General features: G+C 42.4%; 1 protein-coding gene across 2 annotated transcripts in view; it reads right to left on the reverse strand.

The window, feature by feature from the left end:
• Positions 1-13448, reverse strand: part of HELB (DNA helicase B) — a 66899-nt gene extending 53451 nt beyond the window's left edge. The window contains exon 1 of one of the 2 annotated variants that reach the window (XM_069584709.1): positions 12479-13448. The gene's annotated coding sequence lies outside the window, so the exon portion shown is untranslated. The remainder of the gene's footprint in view (positions 1-12478) is intronic. The other variant, XM_069584711.1, reaches the window with a different exon arrangement.
• Between the last annotated feature and the right edge of the window lie 14186 nt (positions 13449-27634).

A 27634-nucleotide genomic window follows, 5' to 3' on the forward strand; every position in this document is an offset into this window, starting at 1 on the left:
TCAGAGTTGGATACAACTGAGCAACTGAACTGAAGTCCAAAATGGGCGATCAGGACTGATTTCCTTTGGGAGACTCGAGGGGACAGCTCATTTCTTACACATCACTTCAACCTTTGCCTCCATCATCACGTATGCTTCTCTGCCTCCATCTCTGACCCTCTGCCTCCTTTTACAAGGACCCTGTGATTACACTAAGCCCATCTTTCCATTGCAAAGTCCTTAACAAAATCACACCAACATGTAAGGTAACATATTCAGGGTTCTGGGATTAGGATGTGAATATCCTTACAGGGAGGTGGGGGTAGGGTGTGGTGGCAGTGCTATTTCTCAGTCTTCTTGTTGTTTAGTTGCTAAGTCGTGTCTGACTCTTTGTGACCCCATGGACTGCAGCACACCAGGCTTCCTTGCCCGTCACTATCTCCCAGAGTTTACTCAAACTCGTGTCCATTGAGTCAGTGATGCCATCCAACCACCTCATCCTCTGTCATCCCCTTCTCCTCCTGGCCTCAATCTTTTCCAGCATCAGGGTCTTTTCTGCTCAGTTCCCAGTTGCCTTTTCACCTGACCTATTAGGTGCACTTGATCTCTCCTGCCTTGATAAATTTTTGTCCTTTGGTTCTGGGGACATCACAACCTCTTGAGTGTCTCCCTCTGCTGTGGCTGCTGCTTCTGAGTTGTCTCCCTTGCTGGTCTCCCCTATTCTCCCTGACCACTTGGTCTTTGGTCTTCTCTCTGTTTAGACTCCATCCAAGTCTTTAAATATCATCTATAAGCTGTGATTAAATCTCAGCACCTCCATTTAGGTCTCTAATGGGCATTTGTAACTTAACATGGCCAAATGTGAATTCCTGATCTTTCTCCCTGCTTGAATCTGTTCTACCTTCAGACTTTCCCACCTTGGTTGTTGGCAGCTGCGTCCTTTGGTTGCTCTAGCCAAACTCTTTGGATTCATCTCCAACTCCTCTCTGTCTCCAAATACCCCACACCCCACCCATCAGCAAATCCCATTGGCTCCACTTACAACACACACCTAAAATCCAGCACGTTGCCACTGCTTTCATCCTGCTCCCTTCTCTGCCCTCTTTTTCTGCCCAACCTTATTGCAAACACCTCTAACTAGCCTCCTGCTTCCAGTTTTGCTCCCTGTAGGAGCAACACAGCAGCCACAGTGATCCTTTTATAAAAGGTCTTGGTGTATCACTCCTTTGCTTAAAAACCTGCAATGACTCCACGTCACCCTCATGATGAGAGTGAAACCCTGGAAGTTCCTCCACGCCCTGCCCATCAATCTTGCTGACATTCTCTCCTCTTAGGCTCCCCTCTGATCATTCTGTCTCAGAGAATGATCCTTGTTCCTTGAACACATCAGATGAGTTTTAGCCTTAGAGTCCTTGAACTGTCTCTTCTCTCTGGCTGGAGTTGTCTTTCCCAGGGATCTGTGTGACAAATTCCTTTACCATCTTTAAGTTTTTGCTCATTTAACATCTTCTCAATGGGACTTTCCCTGTCCACCCTGCCAGAGGCTTTTCATGGGAATGTGAATTGAAAGTAACTGCAGAGTGCCTATTAAAATCCATAGCTGCATCCTTTAGTACAGCCATTCCACTGGGAGAATCTCTCCCATTGAAATAGAAAGCACAGAAGCACCACTGTGTAAGTATCCATTTATAAGGATAGTTATTGCACCATTTTTCATAGGCTAAAAAGCAGCTGGAGCAATCTAATTGCTCATCAATAGAAAAATGGTTGAATTAATTATGGTAAATCATATTAAAGAACATTATGCAGCTATTAAAAAGAATGAAGTTAGATATATTGTTACTGAGCTGACGGCTGGCAATGCTGCATAATTAAGCCAAAGCAGCGTGTTGCAGAGTAATATGTAAAGTATTACTACATTTTTTAAAAACAGAAACAAAAATCTAAGTACCTGCTTTAAGACCATGGGAAAAGTATAGCTGAATACACAGGAAGCTGTTAGCATCAGTTACCTAAAGGATATAGGAATGGAGCACGAAAAAACCTGACCTCTTCTCAAGACATTTCCACATTGTTTCATTCAATAAAATGGGCACATAACAATTCAGTAATTACAATGAGAAAATTTAAACTGCAAACCACTCAGTAATACCTTGCTTACCAGGACCACTCTGTCCATTTTCACTCACTTAAGTAACAGCTGATCACTTGCTGTGTGTCAGGCACCAAGCTGCATGCAGAGCCACAGGAAGAATAAAGGATGAGGGCGGGGGACAGGGAGTGCTTGTTTTCCATCCAATATTTGGGATTTCTTAAAAAATTAAGTTATTTGCTCCAATTTAAAAATCAGAATATTCCATTTACAAGTGTTGACCTCTCCTAAATTGAGAACACATGTCAACACTGGGATTGTATTCCCTATGGTGAAAATCTGCTTATACTGTTTTCCGTGGCCTTCTTTAAATGAGGCCTGTTGTCTCCAGCGGATCCCAGTCCTCACTGTCCTGTTACTGGCACGTGTCCTATCTCATGGGCTTCTCTCCTGGAGACACTTTAACCTTTGTCTCCTGGTCTAGACTAAGGCTGGGGTCGTGTGGCTGAGAGGATGTGATGAGTAAAGAAACGTTAAGGGGGCAGATATGAGAGGGCTTGGTGACCAGTTAGTGAGGGGGAGAGGGACCAGGAGACTGCTAAGTATGACGATGTCACTACCTAAGACATGAAACACAGGAAGAGAGAACCCAGTTTGTGGGGGAATGATGGAAGAGATGAGGTTTCAGTTTTGGACTAATTATCTGTAGACCATCTGGGAAAAGATATTCCGATAACAGCTGAAAACATAGATTCCAGGAAGATGATCAGAACTAAAGATAAATATTTGTGAATCAAAGAGGTGGTTTTTAAGGTAACTGCAACACTGGTAGTTGATTGACTGTTCAGGGAGGGAAGGTGAGGGAGTGAACTCTTAGGAACATTCCTTTTTGGAGAAGGCAATGGCACCCCACTCCAGTACTCTTGCCTGGAAAATCCCATGGAGAGAAAATCCCTGGAAAAATCCTCCTCCCAGGAGGAGCCTGGTGGGCTGCAGTCCATGGGGTTGCTAAGAGTCACACACGACTGAGCGACTTCACTTTCACTTTTCACTTTCATGCATTGGAGAAGGAAATGGCAACCCACTCCAGTGTTCTTGCCTGGAGAATCCCAGGGAGCAGGGAGCCTGGTGGGCTGCCATCTATGGGGTCGCACAGAGCTGGACACGACTGAAGTGACTTAGCAGCAGCAGAGAAAGAGTATCAGGAAAGGGAGGAGACAGTTTAGAGGGGAAATGGTCACAGAAGACAAGACCTACAAGAGTCTCCTAGGGAAAATGTAGTTACTAGTGAAACATCTCAGAGCATCATATCTAGTCCTTCAGAAATTAATCTTAGACATATCCAGGAGACTTGGACTCACATCCCAACCCTGGCACAAGCTTAGTGTACCATCTTATACAAGTCTTTAAACTCTGGGCCTTGGGTATCATATTTGTAAGTAAGAAGGTTGGATCACATTATTGATCCCTTTGAAGTACTGACATCCTAGGATTCTTAAAAGCCACCTCCTCTAGCGGGTTATCACTATTGCCCATTCTTCCTGAAACCATGCAGCAGTGTGTGTATGGGGTGGGGGGGGGGGATGTATATCTATCACTTCTATATCCAGAATAATAACTAGGCTAGATTTTGTCAGTTCTTCCTACATCAAAAGAAGAAGCAAACAACTTCTCTCTGAGAAATGAAGGAACTTAAAGAAGACCCTACTGTTAACTTGCCCAATTTCATGGATCACTTGTAACATGAATTCTCTTACTCTGAGGTTACACTTTCAAAAGTAAATTTATAGGAACGTGGGAACAGTGATTTTCAAAGGGGCCAGTTGTTCTCTGGCAACCTGGATCAATCACTTCTCAGAGCAAGGGTTTCCCTCTGGTTTCTAATGTTATATTTCCTTAACTAGATTATGAGGTTCTTAATGATGAAACTTTTGCTACACAGTAAGCTCTCAATAAATGTGTATTGAAATGAACATCTTGAATTATTCAATGTTTTCATGTTTAACAATTGGATTAAGAATGAATGTCTCCACTTTAATTAGAGAAAGGTACACTTAAGAAGTCAAATTTCAGGAGAGGCCAAAAATAAAAGAAAATGAGTCTTAGGGGAGAGGATATGTCATAGGAAAAAATATGTGGAAAATGGCAGATTCTGAAATATAAGGGAATTGGATAGTTATGCAGGGTAAGAGACCACAAGGTTAAAAGGGAAGGTGAATGGATACAAGTTACCACTGTCACACAATGCGGGGTTAAACAATTATTACTCAGTCTATGCCCACAAATAAAGATGTTGCACATCCTCTTTCAACTGTTACCATCTGTTTCCATCACAAAGCAGGCAGGGACAGAGGAAAGGCCTGTCACCCTGATCACTCCAGGTACAAAGTCTTTTTTTAATACTGGCTGACCTCGAATTAGCCAATCCCCGTGTGATGAGCATGTCCATTTGACCTTGGTAAGCTCACCAACACTTTTCCCATCCAATTCCTCCCAAAAGATTCCTACTAAGGACCAAGGTCATTTCTTGAGCATCAGTTTAGTTCACGTTCAATGGCACTTAACAGAGTTGCCAGATGAAATACAGAACACCCAGATAAACTGAATTTCACATGAACAATGAATACTTTTAAAATATAAGTATTCTCAGAGGTCTTGTATTTTTATTCGCTAAATCTAACAATGCTGCACTTTGTACTCCTTAACGTTTCTGTTTCTGAGGTTTCTGACTCTGACTTGGTTGCAACACTTCAACCATCCCCTCTGGGGTGCTTTATGTACCTCTAATGGTCACCGTTGGTCACTGGCACCAGAGGGATAAGCCAAGTAGCTTAAGTCTAAAAGAAGGCTGAGGGACAGTGGATCAGCTTGTTCATTCAGCAAACAGTCATGGAGCATAATCTTACTTTATTCCAGGTACTGTGCTAAGCTAGGTAACAATTCCACACCCCCAAGGAACTCCCAGGCTAGAAGATGAAAGTGATCTGTACAGAGAGTATACTGGGTTCAAAGTCAGAAGTCTCAAAAAAGAAAAAAAAATCTGATTTAAAATCTATCACTGACAAGCTATGCAACTCTGAATTCACTGAAGATTTGGAGGCTTGTTTTCTCATCAAAATAGAATGCAGACAGTAGGAAGGAAATTTTTTACTGTTTGCAAAGTGTAGCAGACTTCATCTGGGAGAGTGAACAGCTTTGGGGAAATTCTTGGCTGAGCAAAGCTTAGCAAGAATCAGAAATATTAAACATAAGTAGATAAAACTGCTGTAGATCATTTGGAAAAGGGCATCGTCCTTGGAGGCCTTCTTTGGATAAGTGGTTTGGAAAGGGGCTGGGAACAAAGGGTTGGGTTCCTAAAGAGTCAGGACGAGGTGGGAGATGCATTGTATGTGAGACCACAGTAGCAATATGGCAGCTGGCAAGGCCCTGGAGGTGCACCAGTAAGGCCAACAGTGTGAAGGAAATGTCTGGTTTTCTGAACCTGAAGTTTTTTATTTTGCTGAGTAAATCTGCTCTATATCCTTCAGTCCTTAATAAAGGAAGTTGCAGACAACAGTGCTAGGCTCGTAGGGTCTTAGAAATAGAATCTGGGGTTGTGTAGCCAAATTAAAATGAAGTGCATTTGTTTACTTAACAAATATTTATTGAATGCTTATTTTGCACCAGACATGGCTGGATAATGGTGAGTAAAGTTATACCTGGAACTCCAGCTGAGTCTGAAAGTCAGTGATTAATCAAATAATTACCAGTGTTTAGTTAAACAAGGAAAACATTAGATTGAGGGGATTCTCATGCCATGGCAGACTACAAAAACAAAAATCTAAGCTAGAAATGCCTCAGTATAAAAGATTGAAACATAATGACAAACCAACACAAAGAGCCAACTAGGCCTTGCTGCTGCTGCTGCTGCTAAGTCGCTTCAGTTGTGTCCGACTCTGTACGCTATAGCTAATCGATAACTTCCATACTTTCAGCTCAGTTAAGTTGCTCAGTCGTGTCCAACTCTTTGCGATCCCACGAATCGCAGCACACCAGGCCTCCCTGTCCATCACCAACTCCTAGAGTTCACTCAAACTCTCGTCCATCGAGTCGGTGATGCCATCCAGCCATCTCATCCTCTGTCGTCCCCTTCTCCTCCTGCCCCCAATCTCTCCCAGCATCAGAGTCTTTTCCAATGAGTCAACTCTTCACATGAGGTGGCCAAAGTACTGGAGTTTCAGCTTCAGCATCATTCCTGCCAAAGAACACTCAGGACTGATCTCCTTCAGAATGGACTGGTTGGATCTCCTTGCAGTCCAAGGGACTCTCAAGAGTCTTCTCCAACACCGCAGTTCAAAAGCATCAATTATTTGGCACTCAGCTTTCTTCACAGTCCAACTCTCACATCCATACATGACCACAGGAAAAACCATTGCCTTGACCAGACAGACCTTTGCTGGCAATGTAATGTCTCTGCATTACAATATGATGTCTAGATTGGTTATAACTTTTCTTCCAAGGAGTAAGTGTCTTTTAATTTCATGGCTGCAATCACCATCTGCAGTGATTTTGGAGCCCAAAAAAATAAAGTCTCACACTGTTGCCACTGTTTCCCCATCTATTTCCCATGAAGTGATGGGACCAGATGCCATGATCTTCGTTTTCTGAATGTTGAGCTTTAAGCCAACTTTTTCACTCTCCTCTTTCACTTTCATCAAGAGGCTTTTTAGTTCCTCTTCACTTTCTGCCATAAGGGTGGTGTCATCTGCATATCTGAGGTGATTGATATTTCTCGTGGCAATCTTGATTCCAGCTTGTGCTTCTTCCAGCCCATACTTTGCTTCCACCTTTTCTCTTAAAAAATCTCTACCTCCTGTAGGTGGAGCTCTCCTAGCCACTTCCAGTTTGTGGCTGCCTGATTCTAACCAATTTTTCCTTGAGGAAACTCTTAAAATGTTTAATATGCCTCAGTTTATCTTTGAACATGAGGAAAGTAATGCAAAACTTCAACAGTGATAAGGGCTGCAAAAAAGAAGTATTTAGAGCTAACAGAGAACGTTTGAAAACAGAAGTTGGACCTAATCCAAGGGGTCAACCCTTCTCTTAATGTTCAGAGGAAGAAGAGTTCATTTCATTGTGAGCAGGTAGGGTGTTCCAGGCAGAGGACACAGCAATGTCTTCCCATTATTTCAGAAAACGCATGGATTGGGGAACTGGAGTAGAGCTTACCAGAAGCATTCGTGCAGGTCAGGGTACTCCAAGAATTCTTTCCAAAATCAGCTCATGACTGGGCTTCCTGGTGGTTCAGCAGTAAGGAATCTGCCTGCCAATGCAGGAGACACGGGGTCTGGGAAGATCCCACGTGCTAGCGGAGCGGCTGAGCCTGTGCACCACAACTATTAACCGGTGCTCTCAATTCAGTTCAGTCGCTCAGTCGTGTCCAACTCTTTGCGACCCCATGAATCGCAGCACACCAGGCCTCCCTGTCCATCACCAACACCCGGAATTCACTCAGACTCATGTCCATTGAGTAGGTGATGCCATCCAGCCATCTCATCCTCGGTCGTCCCCTTCTCCTCCTGCCCCCAATCCCTCCCAGCATCAGAGTCTTTTCCAGTGAGTCAACTCTTTGCATGAGGTGGCCAAAGCACTGGAGTTTCAGCTTTAGCATCATTCCTCCCAAAGAAATCCCAGGGTTGATTTCCTTCAGAATGGACTGGTTGGATCTCCTTGCAGTCCAAGGGACTCTCAACAGTCTTCTCCAACACTGCAGTTCAAAAGCATCAATTCTTCGGCGCTCTGCCTTCTTCACAGTCCAACTATCACATCCATACATGACCACAGGAAAAGCCATAGCCTTGACTAGATGGAACTTAGTCGGCAAAGTAATGTCTCTGCTTTTGAATATGCTATCTAGGTTGGTCATAACTTTTCTTCCAAGGAGTAAGTGTCTTTTAATTTCATGGCTGTAGTCACCATCTACAATGATTTTGGAGCCCAAAAAAATAAAGTCTGACACTGTTTTCACTGTTTCCCCATCTATTTCCCATGAAGTGATGGGACCGGATGCCATGATCTTCATTTTCTGAATGTTGAGCTTTAAGCCAACTTTTTCACTCTCCTCTTTCACTTTCATCAAGAGGCTTTTTAGTTCCTCTTCACTTTCTGCCATAAGGGTGGTGTCATCTGCATATCTGAGGTTACTGATATTTCTGCTGGCAATCTTGATTCCAGCTTGTGCTTCCTCCAGTCCAGTGTTTCTCATGATGTACTCTGCCTAGAAGTTAAATAAGCAGGGTGACAATATACAGCCTTGACATACTCCTTTTCCTATTTGGAACCAGTCTGTTGTTCCATGTCCAGTTCTAACTGTTGCTTCCTGACCTGCATACAGGTTTCTCAAGAAGCAGATCAGGTGGTCTGGTATTCCCATCTCTTTCAGAATTTTCCACAGTTTATTGTGATCCACACAGTCAAAGGCTTTGGCATAGTCAGTCAAGCAGAAATAGATGTTTTTCTGGAACTCTCTTGCTTTTTCGATGATCCGGAGGATGTTGGCAATTTGATCTCTGGTTCCTCTGCCTTTTCTAAAACCAGCTTGAACATCAGGAAGTTCACGGTTCACGTATTGCTGAAGCCTGGCTTGGAGAATTTTGAGCATTCCTTTACTAGCATGTGAGATGAGTGCAATTGTGTGGTAGTTTGAGCATGCTTTGGCATTGCCTTTCTTAGGGATTGGAACGAAAACTGACCTTTTCCAGTCCTGTGGCCAGTGCTGAGTTTTCCAAATTTGCTGGCATATTGAGTGCAGCACTTTCAAAAAGATACTGAATGGTTAGCCTTGGAAAGGAACAGAGATCATTCTGTCGTTTTTGAGATTGCATCCAAGTACTGCATTTCAGACTCTTTTGTTGACCATGATGGCTACTCCATTTCTTCTGAGGGATTCCTGCCCTCATTAGTAGATATAATGGTCATCTGAGTTAAATTCACCCATTCCAGTCCATTTTAGTTCACTGATTCCTAGAATGTTGACGTTCACTCTTGCCATCTCTTGTTTGACCACTTCCAATTTGCCTTGATTCATGGACCTGACATTCCAGGTTCCTATGTAATATTGCTCTTTACAGCACCGGACCTTGCTTCTATCACCAGTCACATCCACAGCTGGGTATTGTTTTTGCTTTGGCTCCATCCCTTCATTCTTTCTGGAGTTATTTCTCCACTGATCTCCAGTAGCGTGTTGGGCACCTAATGACCTGGGGAGTTCCTCTTTCAGTATCCTATCATTTTGCCTTTTCATACTGTTCATGGGGTTCTCAAGGCAAGAATACTGAAGTGGTTTGCCATTCCCTTCCCCAGTGGACCACATTCTGTCAGACCTCTCCACCATGACCTGCCCATCTTGGGTTGCCTGGTGGGCATGGCTTAGTTTCATTGAGTTAGACAAGGCTGTGGTCCTAGTGTGATTAGATTGACTAGTTTTCTGTGAATATGGTTTCAGTGTGTCTGCCCTCTGATGCCCTCTTGCAACACCTACCATCTTACTTGGGTTCTCTTATCTTGGGCATGGGGTATCTCTTCACGTTGCTCCAGCAAAGCACAGCTGCTGCTCCTTACCTTGGACTAAGGGTATCCCCTCACCACCGCCCTTCCTGACCTTCAATGTGGGATGGATCCTCTAGGCCCTCCTGTGCCCGCGCAGCCACCGCTCCTTGGACGTGGGGTTGCTCCTCCTGGCCGCCCCTGACCTGGACGCAGGGCAGCTCCTCTTGGGCGTTCCTGCGCCGTAGTAGCCTGGCACTCTCGGCTGCTGCCCCTGACCTCAGACGTGGGGTAACTCCTCTTGGCCACCGCCCTTCGGGCATGGGGTCCTCCCAGCATCTGCCTCTGACCTCGGACGTGGGGCAGCTCCTCTCGGCCGCGCTTAGTGCGCCAGTCACAGAATCTGTGCTCTAGAGCCCAGAAAATGCAGCTACTGAAGCCCGGGCACCTCGAGGCTGCGCCCCACAATAAGAGAAGCCACCATGATAAGAAGTCTGTGAGCTGCAACCAAGAGTAGTCCCTGCTTGCCGCAACTAGAGAAAAGCCTGCATAGTAACAAAGACCCAGCACATAGCCAGGAAGAAATAAATGGAGCAAATTGTATGTGTATATATGTGTGTGTGTATATATATATATAAACAAATTGATATGACCATTCCTGAAATGAATAAGCACACCCTATGAAATGTACTTACACTACATGTTATGTTTACTTAATGTATTGAGAGGATAGTTTCCCTGACAGTATGGAGAAATAACCCACATCCATATGTAGTCATTAGAGAAGGAAACTTCTGTTAGCAGATGAAGACATTTCATGAAATTTCCCCAAGCTAACCAGAAATACTCCTTGCAGTCCTTCCTGTTATATTAAGCAACCATCCTTCCGCTAATTCCTCCCCTGTAATCCATCAGTGCTTGTGGTCAATACAACCACCTCATGGTAATCATTTGTTGATGCTTCTGTGTACTAGAAGGTTGACAGTCAATATAAATTCAATGTTTGACCAAGAGCTGTGATATTACATTTGCAGAGTTGCTAAGAACAATATTTTCCATTAAGAACAAAATCTTGATACCAGGGCTCTTTTGGAGGTCAGTCAAGTATAATATTAATATATTTGAGAGTAACTAAAATATTAAATCATTATATCTATGATAAGTATATTTGCACTGTATTCAAGTGGCTCTTAACTGCTAGTACAATCAGTTTCCCCCTCTTTTGCTTCCCTTATTAAAATCTCTGTGGTATGAAGCAGATCAAGATAATCAGTAGGAATATGCCATTAATTTTGCAACTGAGATCAAATGAGAATAAGTCTGGTAAAGAAATAAAGGTTTAGAAGAACAGGCTTTTGAGATAATCTATAAAAAAACATATTTGAAATGAACTATCTAAATATTAACCTTATCCAAGGATATCAACCTAAAAATATGGAAGAAACTCTCATATAAATTCAGTGATCTGAATTTTTAATATGCAAAATTAAATGCCATGTTCAATTTTGTTTTTTATACAAACATGAATATTGACATTATCCATACAACCAGAAAGAGCTGGCCTTCGTACAGTGCTTCAAGGCTTGTACATGGCAGAGCTTCAGTTTCCATTAAATAAACAACAAATGACTTTTAAAATTTAAACACAAAGCTGAATTTTTCATAGAGAATTGATTTACTAAGTGCCTGCCCTGTTTCTTTCTAAAACGTACAGAAAGTGACCCCTAGTGGGATTTTGAGGAAGCATTTCTCCAGTGTTTTTCATGGATCTCTTTAATCTCTGTATACTCAGATGGTAAAGAATCCATCTGCAGTGGGGGAGACCTGGGTTCATTCCCTGGACTGGGAAGATCCTCTGGAGGAGGGCAGGGCAATCCACTCCAGTACTCTTACCTGGAGAATCCCCATGGACCAAGGAGCCTGGCAAGCTACAGTCCATGGGGTCACAAAGAGTCAGACAGGGCTGAGCGACTAAGCATAACACAGCACAGATGTTATGGTGCTGTGTGCCGGGCATCAAGCTAGGCTCTGGGGAAAAAACATGATCGAAAGCGAAGTTCAGCATGGCTGAGAGAGGCAGACATTCCTAGAACCAACCAGAGCTGCGTCCAGATAGACAAAGTGGAAACAGCTAATTTGGCAAGGGGCTGGGGAGAGAGTCAGGGGTGGTTGTACAAAGGAGTGTAGAAACGGAGACAAGCTACTCGAATGGAGAAGCTGGAGCAGTATGGTAGCTTCTGGAAACTGTCCGTGGTTCCATTCGGTGAAGCATGAGCTCTTATAGCAGAGTGGATAAAGTAGAAAAGTAGGCCAGGACCAGGCCTTTATCCTGTTGGATAGGGTCCCCCACACTGTGCTTGATGTGTACAAACAGAGCTATAACAAATAACGTACCAAAAAACATCGAGCATGTCAGTATTAACTAGGCCTTACATAGTATGGGAGACTATGGGGTTTTAATAACAGGCTTTTTAAATTCTGCAGCCCACAGAAAGACCAAGTCAGACAGGAGATTATTCAAGTCAGGAAGTCAAGATAGAGCACCCCTCTCTTTGTGGGTTAGACATGAGAAGAAGCAGAGAGCAGGCAGCAGCTCCAGATGTTGTGATTATAGACAAAAAGAGGTGCCGTTGGGCAAAAGAAGTGTCCACGGTCTCTTCAGTGGGAGAGAGCAGGTGTAGGTGAATCTTACAAACACTCAGCAAGGCTTAAATAACAGTTACCCTTAAATAGCATCACCATTAGCAACAGCAGCGTCACTGGCATTTATTGAGTCATTTATATGGGCCAGGAACTGTGCTGTTTCTGCATTATTTGAATCCTCACAATAAGCCCTTCAAGAAATATGTTACTCATCGTACAAATGAGGAAGCTGAGACTTACAGAGGTTGACCGATTTGCTCCCAGTCCGTTCAGCTGGTCCGAGGAGTGGCTGATCAATGTTGAGTCCGCTGTGCTACTTCGGTGCAGTGGGCCTGGGGCCTGGCACTGTGGGCTCACCAGAAAATGCAGAGCGGTTACAGTCAGGGGAGCAAGTGAATTCATCAAGGGAGGCTGTGACAGGAGGAAAGAAGGTGGAGGTGGAAGCCCAGAGTGGGGGAAACCTGAAGGAAAGGAGGGTGTCTCTCTATTTTTCCTTCTGAAGTAGGGAGGAGGGGGAAAGAGAAGAAGAAGGGAAAGAAGAGAGGAATGAGTCAAAATGGTAGAAATATAACCAGGAGAGAAGGGGAGAGAGACGGAGAGAGAGAGAGTGAGCCCTTCCAGAAGGAAGTAGAATTTGGCAATGTCGGACGCTGCAGAGGAATCAGAGGACTGGTGAAGACTAACTGTTGATTGCCCTTAGAAGGTAACTGTCTCAGAGAGAGAAATTTTCATGCAATGGAGGGCAAACGGTTTCTTCAAGGAGCTGAGGAACAGACAGGAAGTAAAGGAAGGGAGTGAGCCAGTGCTATCTCCTTTATTAAAGAGCCTGGCTGAGAAAGAGGAAGTTAGAGAAGACATGATCAAGAAGGGGTTTCCTTCCTAAACACGGGAAAAATCTACATAATCAAGTTTCTATGTTGAGGAGAGGCAGACATGGGAAATAAGAGCCTGATGGTAAAGACCAGCTAATGCAGGAGAGACAGGAGGTCTAGAGCCCAGAAAGAAAAGGCCAAGAAGATCCATGGAGAGCAGAGGGTACGCGGGCTGTCCGTCAGAAGACGGAGGCAGAGGCAAGCCCACTGTGGGCTTTTTCCTTCTGAAGTAGGAACTGAGGACAGTGGCTCAGGTCAGAGGACAGAAAGGAAAGGGAGCTTGGAGATAAGCCTTCTAACAAGTGCTGCTAGGTCGACCTGAGACTCCGAAACCGGGCGGGGCTACAGCAAAGGAGCGGGAGCGGCGGCGGCGGGCGCGCGCCTGCGCGGTGCTGCCCTGGACCTTCCCCTGCACATCTGGGTACAGGTGCAGAGAAAGCCCATCACAGGGAACTGCTGAGGAGCCGGGCAGTGTGTCACAGACCAGACACTTTGCAGATCAACTATGGCAGAAAAGGATGAAAAGGCTGCCAAGATTTTTTGAGAAGTGAAGTCTGGGGATGAGCGCAGGTATCATAAGAAACTTGACAGAAAAGGGAGAAGTTGAGAGTCAGGAATTCTTAGTGTTGGAGGCCGGTTTGACGGGTGAGAGCCAGAAGGATAGGAAGGTGTGATCCCAGAGGAAGATGCTAGCCATTCCATGTGAACACCCATGTCCCAGGCACCATGCTAAGTGCATCGTGTGTGTTATTTTAATTTAACCTCACAGCAAAACTATGAAGTTAATAGCATTCTCCTTATTTTACAGTTGAGGCCACTGGGGCTCAAATACAGCCGCTAACGTGTTCAATGACATGCAGCTGACTGATCTGCCCCAGAGTTTATGGATTAAATCAGGACTCCGAGGTTGAGACATGAAGCGGTTGGATAACGCGAAGGAGAATGGACTGCAGGAGCAGTCCTAGACCAGAATTAAGTGTGTAGACGGGTTCACACATTAGTAATGGATTACCACACCGTGATGGCTAGCTAGCAGTGGGGATAAGGAAGCTAGCCAAGGAAGTGAACTGTGTGAATAGAAGTCAGAGTATTGAGGAGAAGGGTGAAATAGCCAGACTGTACAAGCCCTAAAAGTGCTGATCATTTTGTATGCAGCTCAGCAGGGCTATGTAATTTGTAGGGGCCAGTACAAAATGAAAATGTAGGAGCTTTTGTTCAAATACAGTGATGTTCAGTTCAATTCAGTTCAGGTCAGTCGCTCAGTCGTGTTGAGTGCCAAAATATTAAAAACTCTCTCCTTTCTGTAGTCGTTCTCTCTTGACCAGTCATGTTGCTTTTATTTACTGTTTCATGCCTTGCTTCCTTGGCCACAGGGAATATCTGCAGAGTGTGTGCAGACCCTCACAGATGCCCAGTGGCTGCTCTGTCCCATGACTCAGGGCATGGTCCACTAGCTTTGGAATTCCACTTGAGATGCTGCATTCCAGCTGGAGGCAAAAAAAAAAATCAGTCTCCCCTTCCCTCAGCCCCCCGTCCATGGGATTCTCCAGGCAAGATACTGGAGGGGGTAGCCATTTCCTTCTCCAGGGGATCTTCCTAACCGTGGTGGACTACAGTCCATGGAGTTACAAAGAGTTGGACACGATTGAGGGACTAACACTTTCACTTTACTTTTTCACTTTCCCTCAGCCCAACACCCCACCCCAGAGCAGAAGGACAACCCCATCCTCGGTGCCTGGGTTTGCATGGGCAAGAGATTCAAACACATACTGTGGCCCCTCCAGTCTAGAGAGAGGTGTGTTTCCACCCTCCTTGAAGATGGCACAAGGCAATGTTCCCCCAGCCCCACCCTGCCTGTGCCTGCATCCTGTCCCTCACCATGGGCAGAGGGCAGCAGGGGGGCACAGGTGGGTTTGTTCTGCTGACATGACCCAGTCACTGCCCTGGGGAGAGGACAGAAAAGGGAAGGTGGGGCCCAGGGTGCCGGCAGTCACGGAAGGGGAGACTGGGAGGCAAGAAGCTAACCAGGGGTGTGGAGGCAGTGGGAGGTGAAACCCCATGTGAGCCAAGGTTCCGAGCCCCTGATATAGGCTCCCCTGTTCCATCAGACCTCACTTACAAAATACAAATTAAAAGGTGAAACTGTTAAGTTAGTTTGCTAAGGTTGCTATAACAGAGAACTATAGACTGAATGGCTTGAACAACTGACATATTATCATGTTTCTGGGGGCTAGATGTTTGAGATCAAGATACTGGCAGGTTTAGTTTATCTTGAAGCCCCTCTTCTTGGCTTGGAGATGGCTATTTTCTCCCTGTGTCTTTATGAAGTCTTTGTGCCCGTGAATCTCCTTTTCACGCCAATCATACTGGATTAGGGCCTACCCCAATGACCTCATTAAAGGGTCCTATTTTCAAACACAGGCACATTGTTGAGATACTAAGGATTAGGATTTCAAAATATAAATTGGAAGGAAGTATAATTCACTCATAACAATTGTTAAGAATTTCAAGATGACCGTTAAGAATTTCAAAATGACCCCAAGCCTGGGACATTTCTGTGCATAGGGGCCCAATCAGATCACACTGCACCCAAAGCTATGAAGACTCCTTGGGCTGAGAGCCGCAGTGAGCAGCTGGAAGGGTGGGACCTCCTCCTCCCAGCCCTGGAGGTGTCTGGTTCATGGAAGAATGAGCACCCTTCCCTGGACCAAACTGTAAAAGAAGCATAGCAGTATTCTTTGTGAGAGCCAGGTTTTGTGAAGATAATGGGAAGGGTGACAATATCTTGAGCAGGCTAAAAATAAAAAGACATTTCTTTGCAAGCAAATGAACATTCCATCAGAAAGAAGTGGGGCTGTCTGGGAGGGAGGTGGGCAGTGAGCAAACAAAGCCTGGAGGGAAGATGAGGATAGGAGGATGAGAGAGAAGAGAATCAGAGGACTGTACATTTTATTACTTTTAATTATGCTGGTTTTAAATCCTCTGAATTCAGAAATTGAATTAAATTTTAATTGAATTATGATGAAATATTAACATTCCTTGATCCAACTGCTGCTGCACTTCACCTACAAACAGAGCATGACTGATGGATCAGTGGGAGGATATTTCATGCTGGTCTATCCTGTGTTCTCCTGTGGTCTCCCTTCCAATCAAGCAATATCTGCGGGGGATGGTCTAGGAAGAAGTACATTCTGCAGCTTTCATAGACAATCTACTATCTCCACATTAGAAACAAAATGTTATCACATCACTGTATTACTGTAACAAATTCAGCTGAGTCCCATGACTATTTGCTTGGGGGTCATTATCCTCACTATCTTTTAATAGTTTTTCCTAAAGAACAACAACAACAAAAGACTTGTCTGCATTTATACAGATAGAAATACAAGCAATTAATAAGTTTAAAGAGCTTCACCAGTGGAATATCACTACAGGAAATTAATAATACGTGAAGTAGAAAGATAAAAGCAGCTTTCTTACACAGAAAGCTACATAATAAAAATACTGATATATTATTGCATATGGTTTTCTTTTCTGTTCAAATCCCATCAAATAAGATTATAAAAATTAATTTTCAACTACTTAATAATGGCGATCATTTTAAAAATTAAAGTAATACATATGCATTGTAGAAAAAATTAAAAAAACGGAGAACCATCATTATAATCCTACCCATGTTCTTTTAGTACTTTTGTTAGTTTTCTTCTAGTCCTTTTTCTACAATTATGTGTCCATATAGTTGCTTTTTGCAAAAAATAGGATCCTGAGACTTTCCTGACAGTCCAGTGGTTAGGACTCCATGTTTCCCATGCAGAGGGTATGGGTTCAATCCCTGGTTGGAGAACTAAGAGCCCACATGCTGCAGGGCACAGTCAAAACATTTATTTTTTTTTTTTAAGTAGGATCCTGTTTTATATAGTATTGAGTAATCTGCCTTTTCCCACTTAACATTGTAAGATGAACATTCTTTATAAAAATGTTAGTAACTATCGTTGCTCAGTTGCTCAGTCATGTCTGATTCTTTGCGACCCCATGAACTGCAGAACCCCAGGCTTTTCCTGTCCTTCACCATCTCCTGGAGCTTGCTCAAACTCACCTCCATTGAGTCAGTGATGCCATCCAACCATCTCATCCTCTGTTGTCCCCTTCTCTGCCTGGCTTCAATCTTTCCCGGCATCAGGGTCTTTTATAATTTATTTCACAAATTTCCTGTCGTTGAACATTTAGGTTCTTTTCAGCTGCTTACTATTGTAAACCACGTGGCAATGAACATCCTTCTAGTTATAATTCTTGCACCTCCATGGGATATGATTTCCAGAGAAATCACAGAAGTGTCAATCATGTGTCAGAGTTTTTAAGCCTTTCAAAAAACTATGTGTTTAATCAGGTAAAAAAAGGCTAAGAACTAGGCCTGCTTGCATAATTAAGGGGAATTTCCACATGAAAAGAATGATAGAAAGCATAAAGATTAGAGCCACAATACCAGGGATGAATGTCTGCCTCATCCACTGGCAAGTTCTAAGACCTTGATTAGTCACTCAGCCTTTTTAGGTCTTGCTGTCATTAAACAGGGTTGCCAATGAGGTGAAAATATAGTTGTCCATAGAGTTAAATTAGTTAATTCTGTATACAATAAATAAGAACAGGAACAAACTAAGAGAGTATCCATGATTATATAAATGGGAAGAATGGAAACGCAAATACAAACAGAACCTTGTCATCAGACATTTAATGAAATTTCTTTAAGACCTGTCTGGGCCAAGAAATGTTGGTTGACCACAGCTGCACAGGAAATAAGAGTTAGCAGACAAGTTGAAGGGGATCACCCAGGCCCTGCCCAGGGGGTGGCAGTCTTGGTTAAGCATGAAGTTTCGTTGGCGAGACTATTTCTCTAGTGCATGAGACAGTCTCAAGCTTGCTTCACTGAGAAACACTTAAGATCAGCAAATTCCCCTGGACCATATCATATTGCTGCAAATATAACTCGCCTGCAGGGGGACAATGCACTAATAGGGTGCCTTGAGAATTTCAGTTCTCTGTACAGTTATATTTTTTCATTAGAAAGTACAGAAGGATTATGCTGATTTTTATAAACCTCCATGAACCTGGTCAATGCAGTTCTGCCACTGAGAGAAAGTCCAGTCCAAAGAGACTGATGAATTCAGGTCTCTGAGATGTCAAGGCTAAGATAAATCCCAAAAAACTCACCATGGTCAGTGCCAACCTTGCTGAAGTCAGTCCTATTGAGGGTGACCTGCTTTCTTTAAACTGCAACAAATACTGAACTAAATATTTCATTATGTTTTTAATTTATTCAGTAAATAGCAATGAGCACCTAACTTCATACCTAGAGGAGGTCACCATCTTAACACTGAAAAAAGTGGCTATGATTATAAACAATAGCAAAAGATGAAAGTGGAAAAATCTAAATTACTGAAGGAGACCAGAGGAGTAGGTAATTAATCACTCAGGACAGTTTGAGAACAATTCATGGGAAAGTGACTTAGCTAAGTTACGAATGGTATCTAAAGATGCGCCAAGCTGGAGGTGGGGTGGAGAGAGGAGGGCATTCCAGATAGCTGGAATGCATGTGCTCAGACACGGAGATGAGAAGGGATGTGGTATGCTTCAGGAATCATAACAAATTTAGTGGGACTAGAACAAAAGATACAAAGTCTATAGAAAGGAGACAGCAAGCAGGTAGTGATGAGATATAAATGATGGAAAAACAGTTTGGGACAAGTTTGTAAGTTCCTCTTGTTCTATTTAAAGAATTTTGGATCTTGCATTCAAGATGGAGAAGTATTTTTAAATATGACATGAAATCAGAGTTGGTTGACTTTATTCCTAGTTTTTAAAAATTATGGACAGATGGACTTCCTTGGCGGTCCACTGTATAAGACCCCATGCTTCCATTGCAGGGAGCATGGATTTGATCCCTGGTCAGAGAAGTTCTGCTTGCCATGTGGTGTGGCCAAAAAAAGAAAAATACTGGAAAGACATTTGTTGCTGTTCAGTCATGTCTGACTCTCTGCGACCCCATGGACTGCAGCACCCTAGGCTTCCCTGTCCTTCACCATCTCCCAGAGCTTGCTCAGACTCATGTCCATCAAGTCGGTGATGCCATCCAGCCATCTCATCCTCTGTCATTCCCTTCTCCTCCTGCCCTCAATCTTTCCCAGCGTCAGGGTCTTTTCTAATGAGTCATCTCTTCGCATCCGGTGGCCAAAGAATTGGAGCTTCAGCTTCAGCATCAGTCCCTCCAATGATTATTTAGGGTTGATTTCCTTTAGGATTGACTGGTTTGATCTCCTTGTAGTCCAAGTGACTCTAAACAGTCTTCTCAAACACCACCGTTAAAAAGCACCAATTCTTTGGCACTCAGCCTTCTTTATGGTCCAACTCTCACATCCATACACGACTATTGGAAAAACCATAGCTTTGACTCTACAGACCTTTGTCAGCAAAGTAACATCACTGCTTTTTAATACACTGTCTAGATTTGTTGGTTCAGACAGTAAAGAATCTGACTGCAATGAAGGAGACACTCCCCTAGGTGGCTAAGTGGTGAAGAATCTGTCAGCCAATGCAAGAGACACCAGTTCGATTCCAGGGTTGGGAATATCACCTGGGGAAGGGAATGGCAACCCACTTCAGTATTCTTGCCTGGAGAATTCCATGGACAGAGGAGCTTGGCAGGCTACAGTCCATGGGGTCAAAAAGAGTTGGACACAACTAAGTGACTAACACACTAGGTTTGTCATAGCTTTTCTTCCAAGAAGCAAGCATCTTTTAATTTCATGGCTTCAGTAACCATCTGCAGTGATTTTGGAGCCCAAGAAAATAAAATCTGTCACTGTTTTCATATCTATTTGCCATGAAGTGATGGGACCAGATGCCATGATCTTTTTGGATGTTGGGTTTTAAGCCATTAACCTCAAAGAAAGTACTTGGTGGAGTGCCACGTGGTTCTGAAATTGGCCTTATCCTGTAGAGCACTTTTTATCAACAGTTTTTGAAAAGAGAAAGCAATCTCATCAAACTGGCCATCAATACAAGTCTGAAAGGAACTTAAAGATTGGATAATCAAACTAAAAATTATAAGACAACTATTATGTGGAATCTTCCTCAGCAATCAATGCAACGAAATAGAGGAAAACAATAGAATGGGAAAGACTAGAGATCTCCAAGAAAATCAGAGATACCAGGGAACATTTCATCCAAAGATGGGCTCAATAAAGGACAGAAATTGTATGGACCTAACAGAAGCAGAAGATATTAAGAAGAGGTGGCAAGAATACACAGAAGAACTGTACAAAAAGATCTTCACGGCCCAGATAATCACAAAGGTGTAATTATTCCCACTCACCTGTGGACTGTGAAGTCAGGTGGGCCTTAGGAAGCATCACTATGAACAAAGCTAGTGGAGATGATGAAATTCCAGTTGAGCTATTTCAAATTTTAAAAGATGATGTTGTGAAAGTGCTGCACTCAATATGTCAGCAAATTTGGAAAACTCAGCAGTGGCCACAGGACTGGAAAAGGTCAGTTTTCATTCTAATCCCAAAGAAAAGTAATGCCAAAAAATGCTCAAACTACCACACAATTGCACTCATCTCACACGCTAGTAAAGTAATGCTCAAAATTCTCCAAGCCAGGTTTCAGCAACATGTGAACCGTGAACTTCCAGATGTTCAAGCTGGTTTTAGAAAAGGCAAAGGAACCAGAGATCAAATTGCCAACATCCGCTGGATCATGGAAAAAGCAAGAGAGTTCCAGAAAAACATCTATCTCTGCTTTATTGACTATGCCAAAGCCTTTGACTGTGTGGATCACAATAAACTGTGGAAAATTCTGAAAGAGATGGGAATACCAGACCACCTGACCTGCCTCTTGAGAAACCTGTATGCAGGTCAGGAAGCGACAGTTAGAACTGGACATGGAAAAAAAAAATTTTTTTTTAATAAAAAAAAAAAAAGAACTGGACATGGAACAACAGACTGGTTCCAAATAGGAAAAGGAGTATGTCCAGGCTGTGTATTGTCACCCTGCTTATTTAACTTATATGCAGAGTACAATGAGAAACTGGAAGAAGCACAAGCTGGAATCAAGATTGCCAGGAGAAATATCAATAACCTCAGATATGCAGATGACACCACCCTTATGGCAGAAAGTGAAGAGCTAAAGATGAAAGTGAAAGAGGTGAGCGAAAAAGTTGGCTTAAAGCTCAACGTTCAGAAAACTAAGATCATGGCATCCGGTCCCATCACTTCATGGCAAATAGATGGGAAAACAGTGGAAACTGTGGCTGACTTAATTTTTCTGGGCTCCAAAATCACTGTGAATGATGATTGCAGCCAAGAAATTAAAAGACGCTTACTCCTAGGAAGTAGTTATGACCAACCTAGACAGCATATTAAAAAGCAGAGACATTACTTTGCCAACAAAGGTCCGTCTAGTCAAGGCTATGGTTTTTCCAGTGGTCATGTATGAATGTGAGAGTTGGACTGTAAAGAAAGCTGAGTGCAGAAGAATTGATGCTTTTTAACGGTAGTGTTGGAGAAGACTCTTGAGAGTCCCTTGCACTGCAAGGAGATCCAAGCAGTCCATCCTAAAGGAGATCAGTCCTGGATGTTGATTGGAGGGACTGATGTTGAAGCTGAAACTCCAGTACTTTGGCCACATGATGCTGGCTCATTAGAAAAGACCATGATGCTGGGAAAGATTGAGGGCGGGAGGAGAAGGGGACGACAGAGGATGAGAGGGCTGGATGGCATCACCCACACAATGGACATGGGTTTGGGTGGACTCCGGGAGTTCACGTTGGACAGGGAGGCCTGGTGTACTGCAGTTCATGGGGTCACAAAGAGTCAGACATGACTGAGTGACTGAACTGAACTGAACTGAAGAAATAAGGCAAATGAATTTATTTACAAAATAAAAACAGATGCACGGACATAAAAAACAAATTTGTGGCTACCAATGGAGGTAGGAACAAATTAGTGGGATTAGCAAATACAGATTACTATATATAGCTTAAACAAGGTCCTGCTGTATAGCACAAGAAACTATAGTCAGTATCTTGAAATAAACTATAATGGAAAAGAATCTGTGTGTGAATATATATATATATATATATATATGTATATATCTGAGTCACTTTGCTGTATACTTGAAACTAACACAATATTGTAAATCAACCAATTTCTTTAAAGACAATTCTTGTATTTAAGAAATGTTTATGGAGCATCTGCAATGTTATAGGAAGTTTTCTAAGTTGGTAGGAAGCTAGGTGTGAACAAGTGAAAGTCTCTGACTTCCTGGATTTTATACACTAGAGAAACCTGATGATAAACAAATAAATATATAATATAGTGCCATGCACTGACAAATATATTGGAGAAAACAGACACAACGTAAAAGGTAATAGAAAGTAGTTACAGAGGGAGAAATTCTGGGGAGAGAGTTCCAGGCAGGGGAACTACTAGGGTAAAAGTCCTGCAGGGGAATGAGCCTTGCGTGTGAAAAGGCTAGAAAGGCTGGAGTCAATGCTGAAAGGGGGCGTGATGAGAACTGAGAGTGAGAAGAAATGGAACGTTAGTCAGGAGCTTCTTCAAAAGGTGAAATCAATAAATCAAACAAACAAGATGGCACTGAAGCACGATGCTATGAAGTCATTTACAAATGGTTGGAGAGTGTTATAAAAATACAAACGTAATACACTTTGGGTTTTATTTCATAAAAATCAATTACATGGGGAAAGGATGAAGGAGAAGTGTGCTGTCAGTAGTTTATGAGAAAAACACGTCAAGGCCTTCGTGGATCCACAAGCTCAGTAACAGCTAGTATAAAATGATGAATCTGAGACACACACACACACATACTCCACAGACAAGCACATATACACATGCGTATGTGCACGCATTTACCTACACTTAACACAGCTTTCAGTGGTAAAGAGTCTGCCTGCCAATACAGGAGAGGCAGGTTTAATCCCTGGGTCGGGAAGATTCCCTGGAGAAGCAAATGGCAACCCACTCCAGTGTTCTTGCCTGGGAAATGCCATGGACATAGAAGCCTGGCAAGTGAATTCATTGCCACTGAAAGTTGTGTTAAGTGTGAGTAAATGCATGCGCATTTGCACGTGCATATACTTGTTTGTGGGGGGCGTGTGTGTGTCAGATTCATTTCATACTGGCTCTCACTGAGCTTGTGGACCTACCGCTGCCGTGAGGTGTTTTTCACACGGGGTTGCAAGAGAGTGAGACATGGCTTATCGACTACACTACAACAGCACGACCTTAGACAAAATGAACAGTACATACCCTAATTAAGTGACAGAATTAACTAATGTTCTTTTTACCCACCACATTGAACGTGTTACATTTAACTTGATGATACATTTTAAGTTATTGACGATTAAATTTTTTTTTCCATTTTCAATGACCAGAATGCTGTGAAAAATAAAAATACCCACTCACATATGTTTTTGGCTTTCCATCCATTCTTCCAAGACTCTGAGCTCTGCTAATTTAAAGGTCCTAGACCTCAAGTGAGAAATGATCCCATGTGGACACAACCATGGTTTCACTGAATTGGAATTTGAGGGACTGGCTTTTGGAGCTCTTTCTTCCACTGAACCAAGAAGAAAGAAGTAGATTGTTATACGGTTTCTGGGTACTGACTACAGTTATCAAGGGGAATCAGATTGGTGAGCACAAGGGCAGGGAGGTCTGAGTAGGGAATCCAGGAAGCTGTGTGTGCTAACAGTTCCATATCCAGGAGTAAAAGTACACGTGCAGTCGTCACACACTAATAAAGGCAGGGCCAGTGAAGACTGACACCCTTCAGGAATGAAGGTTTGGTGCACACCCTCAGGGAAGGAAACCCAGATCACCAGGGTGCTGGCTGAGGGCAAAAGGAGGGTGGAAGGAGACTCTTTTTAAAAAAAGCATATTATACACGCAAACTGCAGACTTGTGACAAATAATAGAAACAAAAGCCATAGCAGCCAAGCATATTTCCTTGGTTTTGTATTTCTCTGTGTATTATTTATCAATTTTTATTTTCCCTCTCTTTTCTCCTATATAAGAAATGTCGGGGATGATTGCCTGTATAGTCAGAAAATCCAGGTGGAAGAAAAATTAAGATCACCTAGAGACAGAAATGATGACTGATGAGACCTTGGGTCTCCTCTTTGGGGAGAATGACAGCATCTTGAATTGTTTGTTATTTGTATGATTTTGTCACTGCAAAGTTTAATATAGGGTACAAAGGTGAGGATAAATGCTGAATGACTGAAGAATAGAATTGTCTGTTGGCTTTTAGCTCCATGCTTGTCCTTCTGTGCTTTCCACTATAGTTCAGACAAAACTGTACATCCTAGATGCCCTTGGCAGCTAACTTTTCATTATGGGATGTGGAAGAAATGGAGAAACTTTTTCTTTCCTGGCTTCTTACTGGGCCCCTGGCAGTGGCAGTAGCCAAGGGTCATGTCCAAGTTCCTGCTTTTCTCCTTGGCAACACTATTCCAGAAGCATCAGTAGCAAGTTCTCAGCAGCCTCAGAGGTCAGTGGTCATGAGCTCTTAATTATACATTTTCGTTTTTTTCTCTCTTTCATCTGTAAGAGTGAGAATGGCTTCCTGTAGTATTACTCTCTGGATAACTTCACATTTTTCTCTTTCTGCACTTCTAGGCTTTCCAACTCTTTGGTCGCCAGTTCCCAATATTAAACTCCATCTGTTTGAAATAGCTAGCAGGAGAGTAATACTACAGGAAGCCATTCTCACTTTTACAGATGAAAGAGAAAAAAAGGGAAAATGTATAATCACTTAAGTTAAATGTAATACGCTCAGTGTGGTGGGTAAAAAGTAGAGATTCTATTTCTCCACAAGCACAATCACTGATTACAGGTGAACCCATGGCCCAGCCTATGCAAAGAAAAAACTTGGAGTAGATTGGAAGAGGAAGAGAATGGTCACGGACAGGCAGGGCAACATGGAGAGATCAGATAAAGTCTATGAACTCAAGGACAACATACTGTTATTCTCTGGTGCTTGGCAGCTTCGGGGGTTATAGGGTCCAGCATGTGGCCTTGGGAATAGTGGCTGAAGGGGAGTTTAAGTGTAGCTTCAGTCTAATCGATGAGCTCTTTTAACTGTGATGCAGCGATGTTACCTCGTTCACTCACATGACCATAGAAATCAAGAGCAAAAAATGCCAGGGTACGAAACGGGAAGAGAGATGAACACATGTCAGACCATGCCTCCTAAAATATGGTGATGATTTTTTATTAAGGAAATACATTTTAGTGGCCAAAACAGGATACTGATAATCACATGAATTATTTCTCCTTCTTCAAATTGCCAGACAAATGCATAATGAAAATGTCAGAGAGTGCTCTGCCTACCACAGCAAGAGCCTTAGAGCTGCAGGCAGTGAGTTAGCATAAACATGCGTATCTGGGTTTATAAGCATACTGGAAAAGCAGCACGCATTTTTCTCCAGGTATATAAAATACAAACAATAAAAGGTCATTGATTAATATGTGCCCTTGGCTGAAGTCATTGCAGCCCTTTTAAAAGTCTTATGATATAAACATTCAAAAACCCCACAAGATCCAGTGCTTAATGGTCCTGCAAGTACATTATAATCCCCCTGTACACTTTCAGAAGGACATGAAATCATCATCAGTAAATAATGGGACTAAGAAGACTGCCAGAAAATTATACCTCACTCTAGTGAGCTGTTCAGAATGATTCCATTTTACACTGTATTTAGGTATTGGTTTCCTTTACTTTGTTGAAATTTTTGTAGTGATGGCGCCATTGGTGTTGCCTGGCATTTCTCTTCTAGGAAACACAAGAATAGCACCAACACATTAATTTGATATAAAAGACCAAAATTTGTGGCTGTGTTATGCTCTTAAGAAGTCAACACTCATTTATCTTATAGCTAGATTTACTAAGGAAATTTTTTTATCATATTCATATACTCTGTAACTTCCTTATGTCCACAACTGTCCCAAACAGAAATCATTAGAATTGGTATTTTACCCTGGAGTATATTTTGCTTTTTCCCTTTATGATGAATACATTACTGTGGATCCCATTAGACTTGTTTCATAACCTCCATGTCTACCTGCTGGAGCAAAGCTCTGTGTTCAGTCATTCTTTCTCTGCACTCTTGCAAGTTTTATTTTCAGTTGGTAACTACAATTAGAGTCTACTAAGTTCAGCAGGTTAAAATGTTTATGTAGGCTAAAAATGGATAGTAGGGCACCAGACTAGGATATGGATACTTTAGGGTGAAAAGATCTTTAACTGTAGGTTGTTTCTTGAATTAAGCATAGATGTTAAAAGAAACTTTTAAAGATTTTACCAAAATCAACTAATATTCAATTACAGATATTCTCAGTTATATACTGTGATCTCTTCTCCATTCTTCTGTATTTCTGCTCATCTGGTTTTCGCTTCTTGGGCTGCCTTTTGCCTTTAAAAACTTGTTACTCTGAGGATACCAGATAAATCTGTATGGAAGTGTCCATATCATGGAGGTTGGAAGACAAAAAAAATAAAGGGCATTGGAATAAAAGCAAGATAACCAGTTGCCAGTTGCTATCAAGGACACAGCTGAGCAAAGAGTCAGACAAAGGTAGAAATGTAGAGAATATTTTCTCCAAAATAAAAATAGCTTTATTGTTTTCTGATCATAAAAGTGATACATACTCATTATAAAAATTTCAAATACATAAAAGTCTAACAAAAGTAATGATCACCCAAATCCCACAGCCCAGAAAGAAACCATTACTAACATTTTAGCAAAGATTTCTCTATGAAACATATCCAATTTAAAAATATCTAGTATTATAAATGGGCTCATATTAAACATGCTATTCTGTGGTCTGCTTTTTCATTCACTAACATTTCAAGGACAAATTTTCCATAGCAGTAAACATAGGTCTCAACAATTTTAAATTAGGCAGATGTGGATAACTCAATTATAGACTTGCGCTATAATTTATTTAACCTGTCTTCTATTGAAGGATATGTACACTGTTTCCAGTATTTTAATATCATAAACATTAAAAAGTACCTATTTCCCCTCATGTTTACATACTTGTGAAGTTTTTATTCATTAGAATTAATTCCTAAACAAATTTCTGGGTAAAAGCAATGGGTAAACAGAACCATTTAAAGTTTTGATGCATACTGCCTTCTAGAAAGGCTGTACCAATCTCCACTCCCATAAATAGTGTGGGAGGGTTCCCTTTCCTCCACACCCTCTCCAGCATTTGTTGTCTGTGGATTTTTTGATGATAGTCATTCTGACTGGTATGAGGTGGTATATCATTGTAGTTTTGATTTGCATTTCTCTAATATGTTATTCCTCTTCAGAGCAGATACGTCCTGGGCTTAAATAATTTTCACTTTGTATTCTCAGGCCATCATCAGTGTTACTTAGGATGAGAGTCAACTTCTTTGAACCTCATTTTCCTTGATCTTATAGTAACAGAACACAGCT

This window comes from Ovis canadensis, chromosome 3 (genome assembly GCF_042477335.2).
Source record: "Ovis canadensis isolate MfBH-ARS-UI-01 breed Bighorn chromosome 3, ARS-UI_OviCan_v2, whole genome shotgun sequence".
NCBI lineage: Eukaryota > Metazoa > Chordata > Mammalia > Artiodactyla > Bovidae > Ovis > Ovis canadensis.